The sequence below is a fragment of the Schistocerca nitens genome, chromosome 2 (genome assembly GCF_023898315.1).
Source record: "Schistocerca nitens isolate TAMUIC-IGC-003100 chromosome 2, iqSchNite1.1, whole genome shotgun sequence".
Taxonomy (NCBI): domain Eukaryota; kingdom Metazoa; phylum Arthropoda; class Insecta; order Orthoptera; family Acrididae; genus Schistocerca; species Schistocerca nitens.
In genome coordinates, this window is record NC_064615.1 from 848,870,388 (window position 1) to 848,890,996 (window position 20,609).

Below are 20,609 nucleotides of genomic sequence, written 5' to 3' on the forward strand. Positions count from 1 at the left end.
TATGAGTGTACTGAATGTATGTGTGGTGCATGAATTCAAAAAAATAAATGAAAACAATAATGAACAACAAAATTATTTGAAATTGTTTTCGGTGAAATTCCTGTAGTGTATTCTGATTCATAATCAGCTGCAAGCGCCAGTCATCGGTAGTGATCCGTTATGGGTAGTTAGCCGCGAAATTATTACCAACGCTTAAAACCTTCAGCATTGTCAACTTCGTTTCACTCCCGAGTGAGATTCATAGGAAGAACTGCCGCTGTGGAAAACCTGCTCCTAGTGTTCGGAATTTTTATGCGTCGAATGTTTCTACGATCGGTGTCATTCAAGGGAATTCACCAAATGTTCCTGAAGAGTAAATACAAGAATAAAATATTAGAATTAATATAAATTTATGTATGAATGAAATATGAGAATTTAAAAATATTGTAACCCCTGAAAATACAATATACACGTACATTATACAGTAAATGTATGATACTTCTTGTGAAACCCTGTTGTAGGTTTCGAATAAATACAACGTCCTTGCATCCCAAATTTGGCAACAAACATTTCGTGTAATGACCTTCTACGGACATTGGTAGATACATGAAAAATAAATAAATAAAATAAATACAAACAATAATTGGGTTTCGAACAACGGGCACGAAAGCGAAAAAAAAAAAAAAACGATGCTAGCCACTGTGCCACCATTTCGGCTAAGAGATTATCACGCGCTGAAAGACATGTAAAAGGGTGACCAGACGTCCGGATTAATCCGGACATGTCCTCCTTTATAGCTGTTTGTCCGGGGTCCGGGCGGATTTTTACAGTGTCCGGCTTTTTCGCAAAGTTGAGTGTAATACAGTTAAATTTACAATTCGTCCCGTTCTATTGCTCATTTATTAAATACTTTAACTATTGGCACAGCCTTCGTGATAAACACGCACGAAGGCGGTGTTAGTAGGTGGCACCAGGACTGTCGATATTATTGTTGATCTACTTATAAGCGAATGCAAATATCGATTATTTAAAATTTTCGTTTCGTATCTTCACTTTGTATTGGCTTGGCTTCCTGTGGTGCACGTGTGATTTGTGAGTGTAATTTTTAACCGAGTGAGTTACGTAAAATATTTGGTTATGCCTTAACGAAAGTGTACATTTTCTGATGTCCTTTCCTGCAAATATCCGGCTTTAAGAAAGGGAGACATGAAATTGAAGTGGAATGTAAGATATGTGGAGCTGGAACGTACGTCTCAGTGGCCAATAAAGGTAAGAAATAACCCGACAGATTAACTGTCATGGTTTTACTTCATTGTTCCATAGTCATTCAATTTATTTGTATTCGGAAGGTTACAGTGCAGTTTACATGTCGTCATCTGCTGCTTGAATTGTAGATGCTCGTAGCGGTGCGTCGAATGAAGGGAGGTGAATGGTCTCACGTTTTTCGTTTTGTACACAATTTCGTGTTGTTGACATAACAAAACAATTGACGCCACACTGTCACCACAATCAATGTTTTTAATTTTCTTTATATTGCTCAGTTAACCACCACCTGACCATCAGTAACAATTAACTACTAGTTTTACCGGTAATTCCCGGCAGTCACGTGACTTGTCCAAAACTGACGGGTGGTATCGACATCTGCAGTTGACCCGTTTGATGTGTCCTCTTTTTTCTTATTTAGTCCTCCATTTTGAAGCTGTCCTCCTTTCTAAACAATTGCATCAGGTCACCCTACATGTAAATTACATCGAAATCTTTAACAGTAGTCTTCTCAGAAACGGCTGAATATCTACGGATAAGTCGAGACACATGTTCACTTATTTGGACTCCTCTTCCACTGAGCAAAGTTCCTCGGAAATGGATTTATGGCACTAGCCGTGTTCTCCTCGTGAATGTTCCATACCCTGCTTATCAGACGTGGAAATCCAGTCGGTGTTTTGGTCTTCCCCTGGCACTATAATTCCCAAGAGATTAGATTAGCAGCGCAGGGAGCTATATCGGGATATTGGCACTGTTGTCAAACTCGTACAGTATTTTATACGTTGCTATAGCGTCGGATGCTAACAAGGTTTGTAGGCTGCTTGGGAGCTGATGATCAAGAGCCCGAAGGTTACTAGCAAGTACGTTTATGCGACACGTGTTCCGAGGACAATGTATGAATATATGCCTTGTATCTTCCTCCTCTCCTCAAACAACAAGAGGGTTGGCTCGTAAGTTGAGCCGATAGAGGTGTTTGTGTGTGATTAAATTTCAGCGCGTTGTAAGTGTCGTGAAGCTCCTCACCAAGGCCGGTTCTGAGATCATAGGAATTTCCTCCATGCCCAATAAAGTACAGAGGTGCGCGAGCCAACCTCCAGGTTAATGACTGGTTAACTTTATCTCCTCTCCTGGCCACGGCAAGCAAACTAAAACAACCATGTAACCACTTTGCACGCCAACGAAGGTCACCCATGATGACCCGCTCAGACGTGGTCCCACAAAAAGATTAAATTCCTCGGACTTAATCCGTGCGGGAAGCGGCTGCCGTGTTATTTACGGAGTCCTCATCGGTTTACGCGGCCTACCGTCGCCAGGTGGCAGTGGCTGCGGCGAAAGTGCCGCTCTGGCTGAGATGGCCGACAATAGCAGCAGGCCGGTCGGGCCTTTTGGCTTGGTCAGGCCCACCCGTCACTGGACTGTACTTGTTCGCAAACAGCCCCCGCGGCCGAATAAACACACCGCTTCGCACCGCGCCAGTCTGTTATGATATATTGCGCGTACGCGGTAGCGCTCGCAGGCCATCGACCGCTTGGCTTCCGGGCTAAACACCTGTCAAGCACCTGAGGGAAATATGTGTTAAACTGTAAGACGAACCTCTACCGTGACCAGTGCTTACGAGCGGACTCCAGAAAGTAATTTACACATGCCGCCCCACCCTAAAACTAGCGGCACACGGACCGTGCATTCGAACATTAAGCGTTGAGCGTACCGAGTTTCTGACGACATAGCGTGGAAACCGCACGTTGGGGAGTCTTCCCGAACGTGCAGAACTATATGTGGCATGTCAGATATGCTGAACGTGTGTTTGAACATAGACTAATGAGATGGAAGGACGCCACCTACGTCCCATACCGCCATTTTTCTTCAGTACATAGCCGCAAGACGCCGTATTGGCTTTTAATTGAAGCCCGTAAGTACGTATGCTGTATGTAACCACGGCAAATTGAGGATCCCTCGAAAATTAATCGCAGGGGTGGAGTAATAAGTTGTTGTTGTTGTTGTGGTCTTCAGTCCTGAGACTGGTTTGATGCAGCTCTCCATGCTACTCCATCCTGAGCAAGCTTCTTCATCTCCCAGTACCTACTGTAGCCTATATCCTTCTGAATCTGCTTAGTGTATTCATCTCTTGGTCTCCTTCTACGGTTTTTACCCTCCACGCTGCCCTCCAATACTAACTTGGTGATCCCTCGATGTCTCAAAACATGTCCTACCAACCGATCCCTTCTTCTAGTCAAGTTGTGCCACAAGCTCCTCTTCTCCCCAATTCTATTCAATACCTCCTCTTTAGTTATGTGATCTACCCATCTAATCTTCAGCATTCTTCTGCAGCACCACATTTCGAAAGCTTCTATTCTCTTCTTGTCTAAGCTATTTATCGTCCATGTTTCACTTCCATACATGGCTACACTCCATACAAATAATTTCAGAAATGACTTCCTGACATTTAAATCTATACTCGATGTTAACAAATTTTTCTTCTTCAGAAACGCTTTCCTTTCCATTGCCAGTCTACATTTTAAGTCCTCTCTACTTCGACCATTATCAGTTATTTTGCTCCCCAAATAGCAAAACTCCTTTACTACTTTAAGTGTCTCATTTACTAACCTAATTCCCTCAGCATCACCCGACTTAATTCGACTACATTCCATTATCCTCGTTTTGCTTTTGTTGATGTTCGTCTTATACCCTCCTTTCAAGACACTGTCCATTCCGTTCAACTGCTCTTCCAAGTCCTTTGCTGTCTCTGACAGAATTACAATGTCATCGGCGAACCTCAAAGTTTTTATTTCTTCTCCATGGAGTAATGAGTAGAGACGTAAAATTTTAAGAGATTTGTAATCTACCTCCCCCCCCCCCACTCCCCCGCTTCTTCCTATTTCCATCTATAGTCCACATTACACAATGTCTTTTATGAAGATATGAGGAGAGCGAAGATTACATTAACCTTTCTAGTTTACTTAGCTTGTCATGCTCAGGTGGCTCCAGTTCTTTTTGTCTAGATGTATCATTCTGTCACACCAGGTCCTCACGGTTGGTTTACACTAAATAAATCTGAAGATTGTTGTTGCAGCATTTTTTTACGTAAATATATTTTTTCACATTTTAGTATATCATACAGTAGTTTGATCTTTCACATTAACAATGCACAAAAATATAAAAACACGTCCGATCACATCAGAGGCATGCTTACGACTCTTACACTCTGCGGAAATAACAGTATTCCATAGATTTCACTAGCTTCCGTTACATTATTAATTTCGATTTTTATTTCATAAATGAACCCAGAAATAAAAATAGTAAACAGTACAGGATTTCTTAATTAATAATAGAAATTTTAAGTGTGCCAATAATTTTTAACTTCAAATGTTTCTACAAATATAATTTTAACTATACATTCAGAAGTAGTTCTTATCGATTTTAATATCGAAACTAAAATATTTTATAAAGTAATTCCTTTTCATAAATTTTAGCTTGAAATACTGAAATATAACGTACTTTGTATAAAATTATATGAAAGTTTTCAGGAAACTGAGATAATACTGACCTGTGCAAAATTCAAAATGCCGGTATCAATAGCAATTGTTGAGGAAAAGTAAAGGTAGAGGAGTGTGTCCCGTTACATGTTGATGTGATACTGGTTCGAACCGCACTACATCCCACTACTTCACTAATCTTCGCGTTTACTAGCAGGTTGTGGTATTTTCTTATTAGTTTAATAGAATTATATTCTATAATATTCGATGTGACGTAAACATAAGTGCACTTTTTCAGAAAAGTTAGTCTATTCGATTGGCTTTATCTACAAAAATCTTGCACTACTTGCAGAAAGGTATTTTTCAATTTCTAGTAACAAATTTTGTGTTTCACATGTTGTGAAGAGTCCGCTATTTAACAGGAACAATGTTCAAATAAAAATGACGATAGGGTTTTACTAAAAAGAATGATGAAATAACTTATCTTATATGGAGAACTGTCGTAAATTTGTATGGCACTATTTGTAAATCGAACTTTTATACCCCGATGTCTTTATTCAGTGGACATGGTACTTTTCTTTTTGCCTTATGACATATTCATGGAGATTAAAGTTTTTTGTTTACATGTACTACACCACACGGATTAACATGACTAGCATTTGGACAAAGGAGGAAATGTGCGTTGTAATAGAGCGAACGTAAGAATTTTACTCCCGTCTATTTCGTAAACAGTGTGATTTCCAAGCCATGTACATCCCATAACTGCCGCTGGAGGGCGCTGCGATGGTATAAATCGCGAACATCAGCAGCACGTTGAAGTCGGCACGACATTCGAAAACACGGTTTGTGTATCGGCAGTTTAAGACCGTTGCCCAACAATAATGGCGCATTGTCAAAGCAGAGTACCTGTTGTTGGGTTCCCTACAGACACAGTTCTCCTGCCGTACGATTAACGGGTGCATCACAAAGTGCGAAAGGCGTGGCAACTGCAAACATACTCCAAAGTTTAACTACGGGGGATAATACGATTGTTGTGGGCTAAACGTCGAAACGGCACTCAGTTTCGATGTGAAGTTCTGGCAACACATTGCAATGTCTCGTCAAGCAGTGCCTTCAGTTTGACTGAGACCGCATAGACATGGGTAATCCTGGTCGGGAAGGAAGGTCATCGACAAAGACTACAGACCACAATATCCAGGTAATCGAGGAACTGATTCGCAGCAGTTTCAGATTTTCCAGCGCTAAGGAAGTTGAGACAGCGGTTCTCGAATGGCTTTGTAACCGAGGAGCGGATTTCTATTGGCGAGGAACTGAATGACTGGTTTACAGAGACTCGGAGACTATGTTGAAAAATAGTGTTATGTATCTGTATCACTTTGAAGTGCAGTGCAGCCTTCAATAAAACTTAAAACTGCTATAAGCGCCCGAGTGCATGTCCGTTCCAGTGTGGAGCCGTACAGCCGGCACGGTAGCTCAGGGTGTTCAGTCAGAGGGTTAGGTGCTCTCTGTAATAAAAAACTGAATCAACGGCTCAACACTAAACTTGAACGGTTATCATGGGACATCCGCACCGAACAAATGAAACGAACAAAATGAGAACAATTTAAAAAAGTGGGTGGGATAACAACGTCGCATGCATAAGATTGTGGGTTCCAAACACGTCAGGTGCAGTACACTTTTTTTTATTTTTAAATTTTATCGAAATTATTTTGATCATAATTTTTATTCAATTAACTGATATAAAATTCTTAAATTACATTCCTTTGTCACATAAATGTAGTCATAATACCAAATTCTTTATATGCTCTCATTTTTCTTCCTATCATTCTTTCTTCGCTTGAAATGTTTGTTCTTAAGTTTTTAATTAATTCGTTGTAGTTTCTTTTGTTTTATCATCCTGTTTTTTCGTCCACGTTATTGGTTTCATTATGTCTTTTTCTCATTTTGCTCGAATTTCTTTTTTCTTAGAAAACTATCTTTCATTTAAATTTTCATCTCCGTTATTTTGTCCATAATGCAGTGGATATTTAGGTTCTGTTTTAAATGCCTGTATGACGATTACCGTGCAAAAAATTGCACATCTGGTAACAAAAATATATTTTTAACACCACTGCACAAATACGTGTTATTTCGTATTTTGTTTTTTAACTGACAGATCGTAATTTTCAAATAATTGAATATTATAATAGATAAATATAATTAAATTCACGTTCACAAAAATTCCGATTGGAAAAAGAATAATGTAAGGAAAAAATGAAACAAATGGAAAAGTACATACGGTGATTAAAATGATGTAACATGGAATAGAAACAAAAAGTACATTTTCTGCTTTTAACTGAATAAAAATAAAGATGTAAGTAATTTCGATAAAGATTTAAAAATAAAAAATAGAATGTGCTTCGGACGATATTCGAACTCACAGCTCCTACTTGTTTACCGTGTATCCTACCCATTACAACACGCAACCAGACTATATATCACCTCATTCTTAACGCTACAGAGTGTCACACAAAATTCCCAAAATATTTTCGTCAATTACTCGCCAACGGGGATCCACTAGAGTGAGTGAATACGCGTGATCTAAATCACCATATAGTTAGTTTCAAAAAGTAGATCGCACCCCTGGGGAGCTGGTTTGATGCAGCTCTCCACGCTAGTCTATCCTCTATAGTCTTCTTCATTTCTGCATAACTACTGCAATCTATATCCACATTAATCTACGTACTGTAGCTTTGTTCTCCCTTCACAGTTCTTACCACCCATACACATCACTGTATGGCAGTGAAACACAGACAGTGGGAAAACTGGAACAGAAGGGAATCGAATTTGCCGAAGAAAGGAACATAAGGAAAACATTGACAAGAAGAAGGGACATGATGATATGAAACATGTTAAAACATCAAGGAATAATTTTCACGTTGCTCGAGCGGACTGCAGAGGTTAAAACCTGTAGACAGATTGGAATACATTCAGAAAATAATTGAGGACGTACGTTGTAAGTGCCACCCAGAGATGAAAAGGTTGCATTGCACAGGAGAGGAATTCGTGACAGGCAGCATAAAACCAATCAGAATACTGATGACAAAGAACTTTCATTGTCAACAGATCTTTTCCTTTACATTTACATCTATAAGCGCAAGCCAACTTTCGGTGTGTGGCGAAGACAACAGCATCGACCGCAAAGAGTCTCACATTATCCACTAGATCTTCAATGTAAATTGTAAATGTTAACGGCTCTTAACACTCCCTTGGGATTTTCCTGAATTATCTTTACAGCTGTCGATGTTGCTCCGTTACGAAAACAAGTTGTGTTCTCTCTGCAAGGAAGTCAGTATGTTTTGAGTCATTCATTATGACGTGGCCTGGTACCAAAAATTATTTTATTCAAATTTACACTGTCAGTGGAAGCCCGCGAACCTTATTTTGTTCTCTAAAAGACAGTCCGCAACCGTATCGCAAACCTTCCGAAGTCAAGTAACACGGTATCAGCACGAGCTCCTTTGCTTACAACTGTCTCTGGGTCCCATGAATGAGCAGGGCGAGCTGTTGCCCATGATCTCCGTTTGTTACATCCATGTTGATTTTTTATAGACTCTAATTCCCCAACAGCGTCAATATCTATACACGTAATATGTGCTCTATAGTGCTACTGCGAGTTATATCATACATTTACATTCTTCCCAGTTCAATAGTTACCCGAAATATCGATCCAATGTTCAGAATTCTTCTGCGGCATTACATTTTAGAAATTCCTGTTTCCTTATTTGATTTATGGCCCACGTTTCACTTCCGTAAAATGTTACACTCCATACAAATAGATTCCGAAAAGACTTCCTATCATACAGAATCTGATCTTAATGTTTTTCTCTTTTTCAGAAATGCTTTTCTTGTTATTTCCAGCTTGCATTATGTTCTGGTATATTTATGAGTCTTTAGAAACGGAAGAGCTCCGTTGTTCCCCGCTTCCCATATGATACTTGGTTATTTTATTTCCATCTAATGCTGAAACACAAGACTTATTTTTAATATCCTGTTTCCTAAACGCGTTTGAGAACCTTTGTACTACATTCAAAAGCTCTTTTCATCTATCTCTCTGGTACATTAAATTGCATTTACAGAGAGCGTAGCCTCTATCTTCATTACACGCGAACAATTTGTCATGATATTTTGCACTGCTTCCCTATTGCCGGAATGGTTGCTGTTTGTACAATGATGCGAACAGACTTCTACAAAGTCGTTTTGTAGAATTCACTGGCTTATGCAAATGCGTCACTTTTCATGTATACGATCTACTCTTGTCAGCAAAGTAATAGTTTTGTTTCGATTTCTTTATTTGGTCATATTTAAAGCTTGCGTTATCTATACATTACACTTTCCAACGTAGTTGAGCCACGCCAAAGTATGGAAAAAATGGAAATATCTTGTGAAACTATTCGCTTGCAGCAAACATAAATGTTCAGATACTGTGTACGTCAATAACTTACGGTGATGAGACAGACATATAAATGGTAACACTTGTTAAAACCACATGCGTATAACTGCCCTTAGGGGAAGACGTTGAGAAGCTCCGCATGTTGATGACTGCATTAACCTATAGAAGGACTTCTGATGCGGCGATATTTACTTATGAGTGTGAAGTCTCAGAACTCCATGGTGCCACACAAGAGGTTGGCTTCTGGTTTAAAATCCAAAGGCCCAAAAACGGTGTAGCATGCCACGTTCGTGTAAGTATGTGGTACAATGACCATGAAGAGCAAATACGGGTCCATTATTAAGAATGGTAACGTTGGATAATATGGCGCAAGCGTGACAGAGATTACGGCAGAAGATCGGTGACTATCTCTGAAACCGATACCCGTGGAATCGTGGACTAGCAAAGACTACGTAATTTTCCTTTGGTAAAGATTTAAGTAACTGGAGTATTTCTTTGTCTACATAAATTTGCTAACGAGCAGAAGACGACACAAGTGGAAGCCATCGGGCATATCATTGACTCATGTGATCCCTATGTATGTTTTTTTTTCTTTTCCAGAGATCCTAGGGGTCTATGTATGTTTTATTCTTTTTCAGAGATCCTAGGGGTCGAGATCTGTTGATCTGATCAGGAGATTGATCGTTACGGTCACATTCTATTTTCAAAGGCATTCAATGTCGATTAAGTTCCAGAATAAATCTTCACTGACAATTACCTGCATCTTTATAGGCTTTGGTAAAAGCGCTCTTGGCCAATCGTGATTGCAGCGAATGCGAATATGAGTAATTTGCCTGAATAGTCCCTATTTTTTGTTTTGTAATGTCACTGACAGAAGTTTTAGAAGAACATTATGAATAAATTATGTATGCCGGCTGAGGTGTCAACATTTTACACTATCACAGTCAACAGCTGCGTTCTAGTCTCACTACATATATGATTTTGTTTCTAGTGAGGGAATGGAGCACACTCTAATAAACCTGTTGAAAAAAACTAGCAAGCTCCTTGATGACGAAGTAGCACCTATGGTTTCGAAAATCAGAATTACCGGCTGAGAAAGACAAGACGTTAGCCAACCGCATGAACCACAGTGGCATCATCTGCAATGAACAGAGCAGCGGTGAGAGAGCAGTGCTGGGTGTCTTTAGTATTAGCACCACGAAGATCAGTTTGTTGAAACCTGTTGTTTCAGTGAAATATTTTCATCGAATGAATTCACATTAGACAAGGTAAATGGAAACCGGATTTCATAAGTATTCAATAGTTTAATTCGCTTTATTACTAGTAAATTACAGTGCGTTTGTTTGAAAATGAAAGAAAACTCATAATAAAGTAATAAACTAATTAGAGAATCAATAAAGTACACCATAAGAATTAAATATTGACAGCAAGAGCAACAATGACAATAATAAAGTGTAAATGTTAAAAGATAGATACATTTCAGTGCGTATATGATTTTATATCATGTTGACATGACAAAAATTACGGAAGACAGAAAAGAACGTAGCAGTAAATTAATCCCCGTCCAGAAAACTGTTTCTTTTTTTTTCAACCGAAAGGGAAATGTTAACAAGGAGTTCTTTAAATGAAGAGTAAAAAATGGGAATTTTTAATCACAAGAAAAATTGTAACAAATTATTTCTATGAATTACTGCGCAATACAGTTTAATGACGTAGCAGTTAAGTTCCAAAGCATAGTGTGTGCTGCATTGTCAGTAGATTAAGCAGACTGTGTTCCGCTTGCAGCAGAACTAAGAGGCAACTGTCGATCGAATGTATTCAATGAAAACTGAAGAACTGCAATAAGTTATTTGTTTAATATCAAAGCTCATCTTATACTATTATATACATTTCAACAAAATCTTTTCTCACTACCTTCCTGACGATGTGTGTCGAAATGCAGAGCACTACCTAGTAGATAACCTAATAGACAACTATGCTGTCCTCGGTTTTTGAAGATTACTGTTAACATTGTAGCCCATAAAGCTTTCATTTTGAATTATATATTGCTCGTTTTTAATAAATAAATTGTCTTGTAGGGGAGAATTTAACTAAGCGTTTAACTTTTTATGTACTTTATGGGACAGTTCCGTGCTGGATGTTGTACCTTTTATGGTGAAAACTATAATTATCTGTTTCCAGTATAGTTTCAACACCTGTAAAAAAAATTTCAGTGAGTAACAATTGAATGCCTCCTAACGATAACCGCAATTACAAGAATTCAATTTACTGTTCTGCAGGAAGCTATCAAAAGATTTTTGGTAAACGTATATATGCAATCGTAAGTACAACCTATTTGCATTTGATAAACAAGCAGGCTTAATGGTGTGTTTTATTTATTTGTATGTCTCACAGATATCAGCTTGGCTGCCCTAATTTAGTTTTGCAAACGTGTCATGTGTAAAATACAGAGTGGTTCTTTTTCGGCTTGGTAAAATGCAACTCTATAAACTATTAATTTTCTGACGAATATGTCACGCCAAAGTGATCTCTGTTGTTTTATGATGAACTTTTTTGGATGCGATATTTTAATGTTCAGAATTGTTATACGAAACCTGTTGTTTCAGAAAAACATAGGAAACGTCTTTTCTTCTTTACAAAGTACTTGAAAAATTGTTATAAAAGCACGTAAAATGATGTTTTTATACTATTTGTAAATTTCAAGACAGTTATAGAGCAACTATTGAAACAAAAACTTTATACATCGTAATGAATAATTCAAAAAAGATAAGTGTGTGAATTATGTAGAAAATATTTCATTACTCGAATATGTTGATTCCTAAAATTTGGTTTAATTTCAGGTGACCAACCCCTTAACGTAAGAAACAGAGATATTACCTGTAGTTAGATTTGACTGCCCTAAAAACATCGGTTATCGCAGTACATATAAATTTTATCACAGACGTCGTTAACAGTTTCAACAAATTCGTTTCGGCGTTTGATGGCTTTTTGTTACTTACGTTCCAACATTTCAATCACTAGTGCAATTGGTCAACGTCAGAGTGACGTACACATGCACAAATTTTAATGCTTTACGCAGCTACACGTATTATTCAAACTGATAGTGGCTGCAAAAGTCTCCGCTCACAGTTTGTATAAAATATACAAATATATACTTTCGTATTGTAATTACCGCATATGAACTTCTTCATGTGGTACAACAATGATTTACCTTCATTTCTTTGTATGGATTAACAACAAAATTATAATTTTTAAGTGTATAATACATTGTTATTTTCGACTTTTTGGTATCTTCTCATGATGATTATGAAAAAGTAAACTAATTCAGGGAAAAATGACTGTCTCACATCACATTCAGTTTACAATATTCCACTACAGTTTAATTTAAAAAATGGTTATTTTCACAAGGACATTGCTGTTCATCATATGTACATCCACTCCGTACTGTTTCTTCTCGCTTACTGAATTCACACTTGGTTACGTATGCTGAGTTCACACATTTCTTCTTTGGTGATTAGAAGAAACGAAAAGCAGAGCAAGACACCTTAGCAATGTCTTCATTGACTCCCTACAGTTAAAATCTAATTCACCAATTTATCTAGACTGAGGATCTGAAGATACACTGTCATGTTGTCGTTCCTTCAAGCTCTCTGTATTATAGAAATGTATCAAAAGACGAGTTCTGGCATAAGTTCATTCATCTGATTTCTCTTCTAGATTATCCAAGCTTGTCTAAGCCAAAATTCAGTTATGTGCAATTTACAAACGTACAGCGGGCCTTATTAGAGTACTTGGACGTTGATATACATAAAATATTTAGTCTATCAGTTAATCGAAACAGTTGTCTCATCTTACAAAATGTAATGGAATATGCTTAATGTCCGGCATGTTTGAGAACCTAGATCCTGAGTCAAATATGGATGGTTTTTGCCTTAGAATGAAGAATCGCCCCTACTTTTCACTGCTTGAGGGTAACTTCCCCTTGCAGACAAAGCGCAGTAGTGTTCATCCTTGCTACAATTTGCGGCCTGCACCGGTTACCTAGATTGTAAGTTTCGCGATATGTAATTCAAGAACGCTACAGACGATATTAATTCCGGGAATGTTTCATGGCATGCTGCGGACCGACTTCTTTTGCATATTATTAGGATTTTATAAATATTCATCATTTGCATCCGTCTACTGTTCACTTTGAGCGCTATTGCAAGAGGCAGTTCAGTTGTTATTTGCTGGAAGTTTTAATTCACTTTCTTGACGGTGGATTTACAAGTCAGCATTCTTCAGAAAGCCAACAAGCATGCATTTCATGCTCTCGCCATTTCGTGAAGCAGTGCAGCCGGGAGGATATTACGTCAGAAACATTTATAAACACGATAAAACAACACAAAAGCTTACTGAATACAAATATATTTGCTATGAATACAGGCGTATGCCGTTTTGTTTTCTTGTATTTTTGATAGAACTTGACGTTTTCACTGAAAGGAGCAATTTTTGTAAAGTGAGAAAATGTACTTGCGACACACATAGACTGTAGTATAACATTTTCGAGTTGTGAAAATTTTATTGCATATTTTCGATCGTCGACATAAACAAAATGCTAATCTTTTAATTAATTGTACGCCCACATTTGTACTGTCTAAGAAGACTATGGTAACTCTGAAACACAGTTGTCTCTCCCGTTCCCATCACGCATACAGTTTGGTAAGAATGCCGATCTTCATGAGCCCTATTTGTAGCCTAGTTTTAACGTCGCAATACTTGCGGTGAAGGAAGCCAGGAGGCTAAGAAATAACAGTGTAGATCACTTTAAGACTCTGGCCATTCTAAACTGCCATCCATGAGATATTTCATCATGCGAGCGTTAGTTAAAATATTTCTTTCCAAGTTACGTTCAATCTAATGTGGGTATTACACACGATATCAGTATTCCAATAAACGCCGTATAAACGTTTTATATATAATATGTCTGTAAATAATATATCTATTTTTCTTAGTATACTGAAAGTGAATCGCAGTTTCTATTTTCTTTGTACCACACCCACGTCTGTTCATAAAATAAATTATGAATTTCTTACACTTCTAATATGTTTCGTTTTCAATCGTGTTGGATAATCTGCGACACAAATGAAATTGTACACCTGTATGAAGACATGCAAAGTTGTGCAAGCTTCTTCTGTCTCATTGTCGTAAACAAATTTGAATCGGAAAATTGAACGATTCGACAGTGGATTAGAAATGTTGTCGACGAAGGATCGAATAAAGGAATGTTTGGGAAATCATCATCAAACTCTTACACTATGCTTCCACTACACTTGCTCGCAAGTACAATTAGCGACATATTCCAACAATTTTTTAGAGTTTTATCATTTTTGTTATACAACCATAAAACTGCTAAAATTTTTATTGTACTACAACTAATTTCAATAACATTTCATCAAATGGCATACTTCAGGATTTTGAAATGTTTAAAGCATGTTATAGAGCAGGTGAGTTGCATATGTATATTTCAAATGTTCTATCGGTATTGGAATGAAATTGATACCGTGAAACTCAGATCTGTGATTCACATGGCGCAAAACAAAGAACATCTGTTATCACTTGGTTTTCCGAAGGGTCGGAGCAGCTATCACACATTTTTATAAGAATGTAACTTCAAGTCTAAACGTAAATAATGTGAATACTTTGTGTATAAAACCATCTAGGTCGCTATAAAATTTTTTTCTTTATTTGTTACACCGTTTCGGCTGTTGCGATCATCATATATCAAAGAGCTTAAACTTGCAGAACAAGGTTTTGTGTCATTATTGATACTGACACTGAACTTTGTTCTGTAAGTTTAAGCCCTTTAACATCTGATACCGACAGAAACGGAAACGGATTAATACATAAGGATCAAAATTTAATAGCGATCTAGACGATTTTATTTACAATGATCGCTGACTCATAGAGGAAAATCATTTCATTTATCGGTAAATAATGTGAGTGGCGTAATCAGTTACTACGTAAGAAGTAACTAACAAGCCTTGTTATGAATACCATAGCGTTCTAAGTATTTATGTGACTGATGGAAGTAACGGAGTGTTTCATTTGTGAATCGTTATTGAGGGCGTAAATCTGAATTTCATTTAACAAATTCGATTTGTGTTAGTGCTTTTTCTTCGGGACAGTAGCAAACACGACATTTAATAGTAAGAAACACCCTTTTCATGAAGTAAACTTTTTAATGTTATCATTAATTAAACTTTTTTCACTTATGCCATAGATCCTGTACAGCTTTTGGAATACAATCTGTGTGTAGAGAACGATTTTCATTGTAGTTTGGAAGAGTTTACAATTTATTTGTTTCCACCAAACATTGTATCAGCAGTGAGTATGTTTCATGCATCGTCAATACATAATAAATATCTCAAACACTATTTTTCAATATCATTTTTAACAACAACCGTCTGCAAAACAGAGATCACACCACTTGACATTGGTAAGTCGTTTCTTTCCGTCGAACGTCCCGACGTGATATTTTTGACCAAGATAATACAATAATTTTGCACTTGTTATCGCCTTCTGGAATATAAGAAACAAAATCCTCTCCGTAAATCCGCTCTACGTCACTTCAGTTATTTACAACTGATGTAAAGGATTTTTTAAGTTCCTGGTGGGCGATATGACGATCGGTTTGAACGTGATGTATTTTTTCGTCTTCTAATGCATTAAATTATTAAATTTTCTCCTTGGCAGTTACATTCATGACGTCTTTTTCCAGTACAGAAATGAAAAATATTAACTAGAAATAACAGACATTTATATTTTAATAGATTCTATAAAGAAGAAACCTAACTCACTTTTAATTTATTTACCTAGTACCTAGGTAATCTGAAATGACATAAAAATATTTTGGAAATTTATGTTTGTTTTAACGTGAACACCCTTTGGATATTATTGTGTGTGGACTGATACTGACAACAATACAATGCGTATCGGATACTGAAATGAAACGTTATATAATTTTCTTGAGACATGTAACTGAACACTAACATTCAGTGGCACAAGAGTTACTGGTTATGTATGGACCTTCCTTTTCCTCAGCACTTAAATCAAAATTTTAGGAAACGAAAGAAGTAGAACGAGAAAGCTAAGATTTTCGTTGGTTGCTTTGTTGATCTGGGGCGTATTAGGGAAGGATGGGGAAGGAAGTCGGCAATGCACTTTCAGACCAACCATCCTGGCATTTGCCTGAGACGAGTTAGGGAATTCACGGAAAACCTGAATCAGGATGGTCGGCCGCGTGTTTGAACTGTCATCCAACATTGCACCACCTCGCAGGGGGACGTTTTCATCCCATTTCCCAAATTAGTGGTTAAATGGCTTATAATCCTCCCTATATTTTGAACTTTTCAGTTTTATTGATCGATATTAATTTCGACGATACGCTCTGGACATTTTTCCTTCGGTTCTTGTTTTCAAAGTCTCAGTGTTTACAATTTGCCTTTAAGTTTATTTGTAGTTCTTTTAATTTCATTTAAGCCAACTGAGTAGGCTGTGTAACACGAAACACGCTGTAGTGGAGAACAAGGTTCAAATTTTAGAATAGTCATCCTAGTTGCGTTTTCTTGTGGTTTCCTTGAACCGCTTGAATATAGGATTCTATTGTTAAAACTAAAGTTTGCTGCTCCCCCCCCCTCCCCCCCTCGACCCATTATATGAGTCATTAAAGACTACCGTGAAAAATAATTTCGTCTCCTTGTTAGGATTTTAACCTCTTCAATTCAAGGATCAATTTTTCATTTCTTTTTCTGTTGGTAAGTGATACTCATTTTTATGGATTTGGTTGAAAAGAATTTATAAGGACTTGCTCGAATGAAATAGACTGCTGAAATTACGAGGGATGAAGTGCAGAACACAATACCTATAAAAGTCGTTTCCAAATAATAATTTTGTGTTAGACATATTGCTTTCTGAAATGCCAGTTAATACGATTTCCTAATGCTTCCGCATTGGCTATCTCCTTCCGCTCTGTCTCGATAGCGTTATCCGCTCTGTTGATGAATTTGTGTAATACTTCTGGATTTATTTCCTACAGAATTCCGCACTTGCATTGTAGTTTTTCTGTATATTACTAATTGGTAAAAGTCATTTAGCGAAGTGAAATAAGATTCGAAGCTATCGTCGACCTTCATCGATTTTCCTGGGGGCATTGAAACTGCAATAACAACCAAAATGATTTTATTCAAGTACTGATGACTACAATACTTAAACAGCCTGATATCGGACAACGTATGTATTGCCCGCACAGTTTTTCTTTGCTTCCTAGATCCCGAGTACTCGATGGTACAAACCATAGGAACAGTGCACCTGTGTCAGCAGCTTATGTGTTTCAGTTAGGATTTTTGTAACAGTTAGTGTTTGTGTTCGTCTGTTACAAGTTCAGTTATGTGCAACTTTCAGTGTTGTCAACTCTGTATGTCAGTGGATAACTAACTGAAGCTCCTTAAGAAACATAAATCGCTCGTCCCAGAATTATTGATGAATTCTGTCTTTCAGTTCCACAACAAAGAAAAGTCTACGTAGATTCTTCGGATTTAGGTTGACTTTTATTATCCTTCGAAAACGCATTTAAATTATCCTTTTTTTCGTATAAAACTGAAGAGAACAAATGAAATTAACCATATGTTACACTTCCTGCCACAAACTCTGTTTCTATTATTACTGCGATGTTTTTCAACATACTTCTTTAGATCATAATTTATCCGTAAACAAAAAATATTAGTTTTGAATTTTATTCTTTCTCTTTGATGGTTATTGTCTTTAGCTCCCTCAAATACAAGAAGTCAGGTGTTAACTTCTATCACGAGCAAATAGTTTTAGAATTCTTTTGGTCAGTCTCTAATCTCTATTTCTGACAATGTAACTATAATATTTGTCATCTCTGTCTAAAGGCGGGGGTGACATTATCAGAAAGATGTAATATATGAATTTTTCGTTTCATCCAGATGGACCAAAATTGTGCCGATTGGGCTTAAAAGTTTGGTTACAATTTTTTTCTCGACGTATAACTGGCAATATGTCGCGATGACAATTGTTTTAAAATAATAATAATAATTATTATTATTGATATCATTATTATTACTAGTAGTTGTAGTAGTAGCAGTAGTATTGTTGTAGTCTCTATCGTCAACCATAAGGTTGTTTTGATGCAATTCTCGATTCCTATCGCTTACCAGTTATCCTCCTGATTTCAGCGTTGTGTCGTAGCCTAAATCCCCAATCCCTGAGTAGTGTAGTAATTGTCCCTGGGATTCGTTCCTTCTCCCATCTCTTCAAGTAAAGTTTTCAGCAACTTGCTTCTTACAGCTTCCTTATCTATTATACTTTCGAGGTAGCAAAATTCGTCTACCTCTTCTACAATGTTTGTCAAAGTTTAACATGTAGCAATCCAACATAACCAACTGCTGTGCAACTGTTATCTTATTGAAAGACATTATCGTCCCTCTGACTGTTCCCATAAAATCCATTACTGTAATATCGATCGTTTTCTATTTGCAAATCGGTAAAAGTTATGTGCTTCAGCAGATGTCAAAATGTTAAAAGTATCTGACTGCGTGTGTGTGTGTCAGTTACTTTTAATATATATATATATATATATATATATATATATATATATATATATATATATATATATATATATATATATATATTGCTTCAGCAGATATCAAAAACTTATACGTCTCTTACATGTATATATATATATATATATATATAGTGTGCGTGTCAGATACTTTTAAAATTTTGACATCTGCCGAAGTACATAATGTTTCTGTTTTCCTCTTATATACACATTTGTGTGTGTGTGTGTTTTTGTGTGTTCTAAAGCAACCTTTTTCCTGCACTGAACTTGAGTAGCCAAACGGCCGGTATTGCTTTAATGGATTTTATGAACAAACAGTTTTCATAAAATTGATGATGTATTCCAAAAGGTTTTATGTAATTGTCATCCCTAAGCACTAAAAAATTAACCATCGCCTCAGTTTTCCTTAAGGGGCTCCGGAAAGGCTCAAAATCATGAAAAGTTCAATTTTTACTTTTTTGCGTTTTCTGAATCTGCAGACTATTACCTTTTAATAGATATATAACTTATTCAATTCCGAAGACTACAACTATTTTTAAATTTTTTTTGAAATGTGTTCTACATGGGCGTGACCCACTGTGGCGCTGTTAAACTGCTGTCAAATGGTGTTATTATTAACGTCCGTGTTCATCAGGTACATTTTAGTGATGTGAGATAAAGTATGTGTTGTGGCTAACCTGTGATGGTTCAATATATATCGCTGGTGTGATTGTCGATTGTTTCATGTTTATTTACTCTGTCGTTATCTCGAAAATATTCGTAATTAATTCTGTTTCTTGAGTCTCTGTTTTGTTGAAGTATAATAATGAGTAAAAGTAAAGTTATTAGAAATCCTCTGAAGGCTTTTAAGAAAAGGAGAAATGTTGGAAAGCCAAAGGTATTTAGAAATATGGGAATGAAGATAGGTTCTAACATGGTACGAGCGATGCTTGCTTTAGACAAGGAACGCCTTCGGGCTGCAGACAGGGCTGTAAAGAGTCTAGAAATACAAGCAAGAGTAAACAGGAGGAGGAACAAGAGGAAGCTGGAGGAGGAGTTTGCAGAGGATGAAGATAATCCATCCTATGGACCTGGAATGCACTAAAAAGTTAACCCAATCTTTGTCGCTCGATTCCCAAAACTTTTATTTTCTCATACTAATTACATGTTTTCTAAGGATCTTCCAAACATATTTGTTTCAAACGTTCAGTAAATGTTACACAGTACCTTCTGCATAATTTAACACAGCCTTTTTCCAAAAAACTGTATATTTTTGAATGTATAAATAAAAAATTGCAAAAAAATGTTGTGAATTTTCGTTACAATTGAAAAAAAATCATCTTTAATAACTGAACTAAAATTTTGTAAAATCCCTGTGTTAAGTTGTAGCCCATATTGCAATAAATAATCTGTAAAAAGTTCAACTTCCTACCTCAAATGCTTTGTGAGGAAATATGTAATTTATAAGCGTTATTTTAACATTGCAAGTATAGGGCGTTCCGGAGCCCCTTAATACATGGATACCTTATTCTCATTAACTAGGAGACGTTTCAACGCAATAAACACATCTCAGCCGCGCAGGATTAGCCGAGCGGTCTAGGCGCTGCAGTCATGGACTGTGCGGCTGGTGCCGGTGGAGGTTCGAGTCCTCCCTCGGGCATGGGTGTGTGTGTTTGTCCTTAGGATAATTTAGGTTGTGTGTAAGCGTAGGGACTGACGACCTTTGCAGTTAAGTCCCATAAGATTTCACACACATTTGAACGTTTTTGAAACACACCTCATCTCAGTGCCCGTTCACTATCGGCTCCACTGATATGCCAGCGAAACGCTTCACGGTGATTTTCTGTCCGCTACAGGTAAC

The 20,609-nt window shown here is 37.1% G+C and overlaps 1 protein-coding gene across 1 annotated transcript in view; it reads left to right on the top strand.

Annotated features, from left to right (window-relative positions):
* LOC126235386 (protein jim lovell-like) overlaps positions 1–20,609 on the top strand; it is an 844,450-nt gene that overhangs the window by 31,260 nt on the left and 792,581 nt on the right. The gene's annotated exons all lie outside the window — the stretch shown is intronic.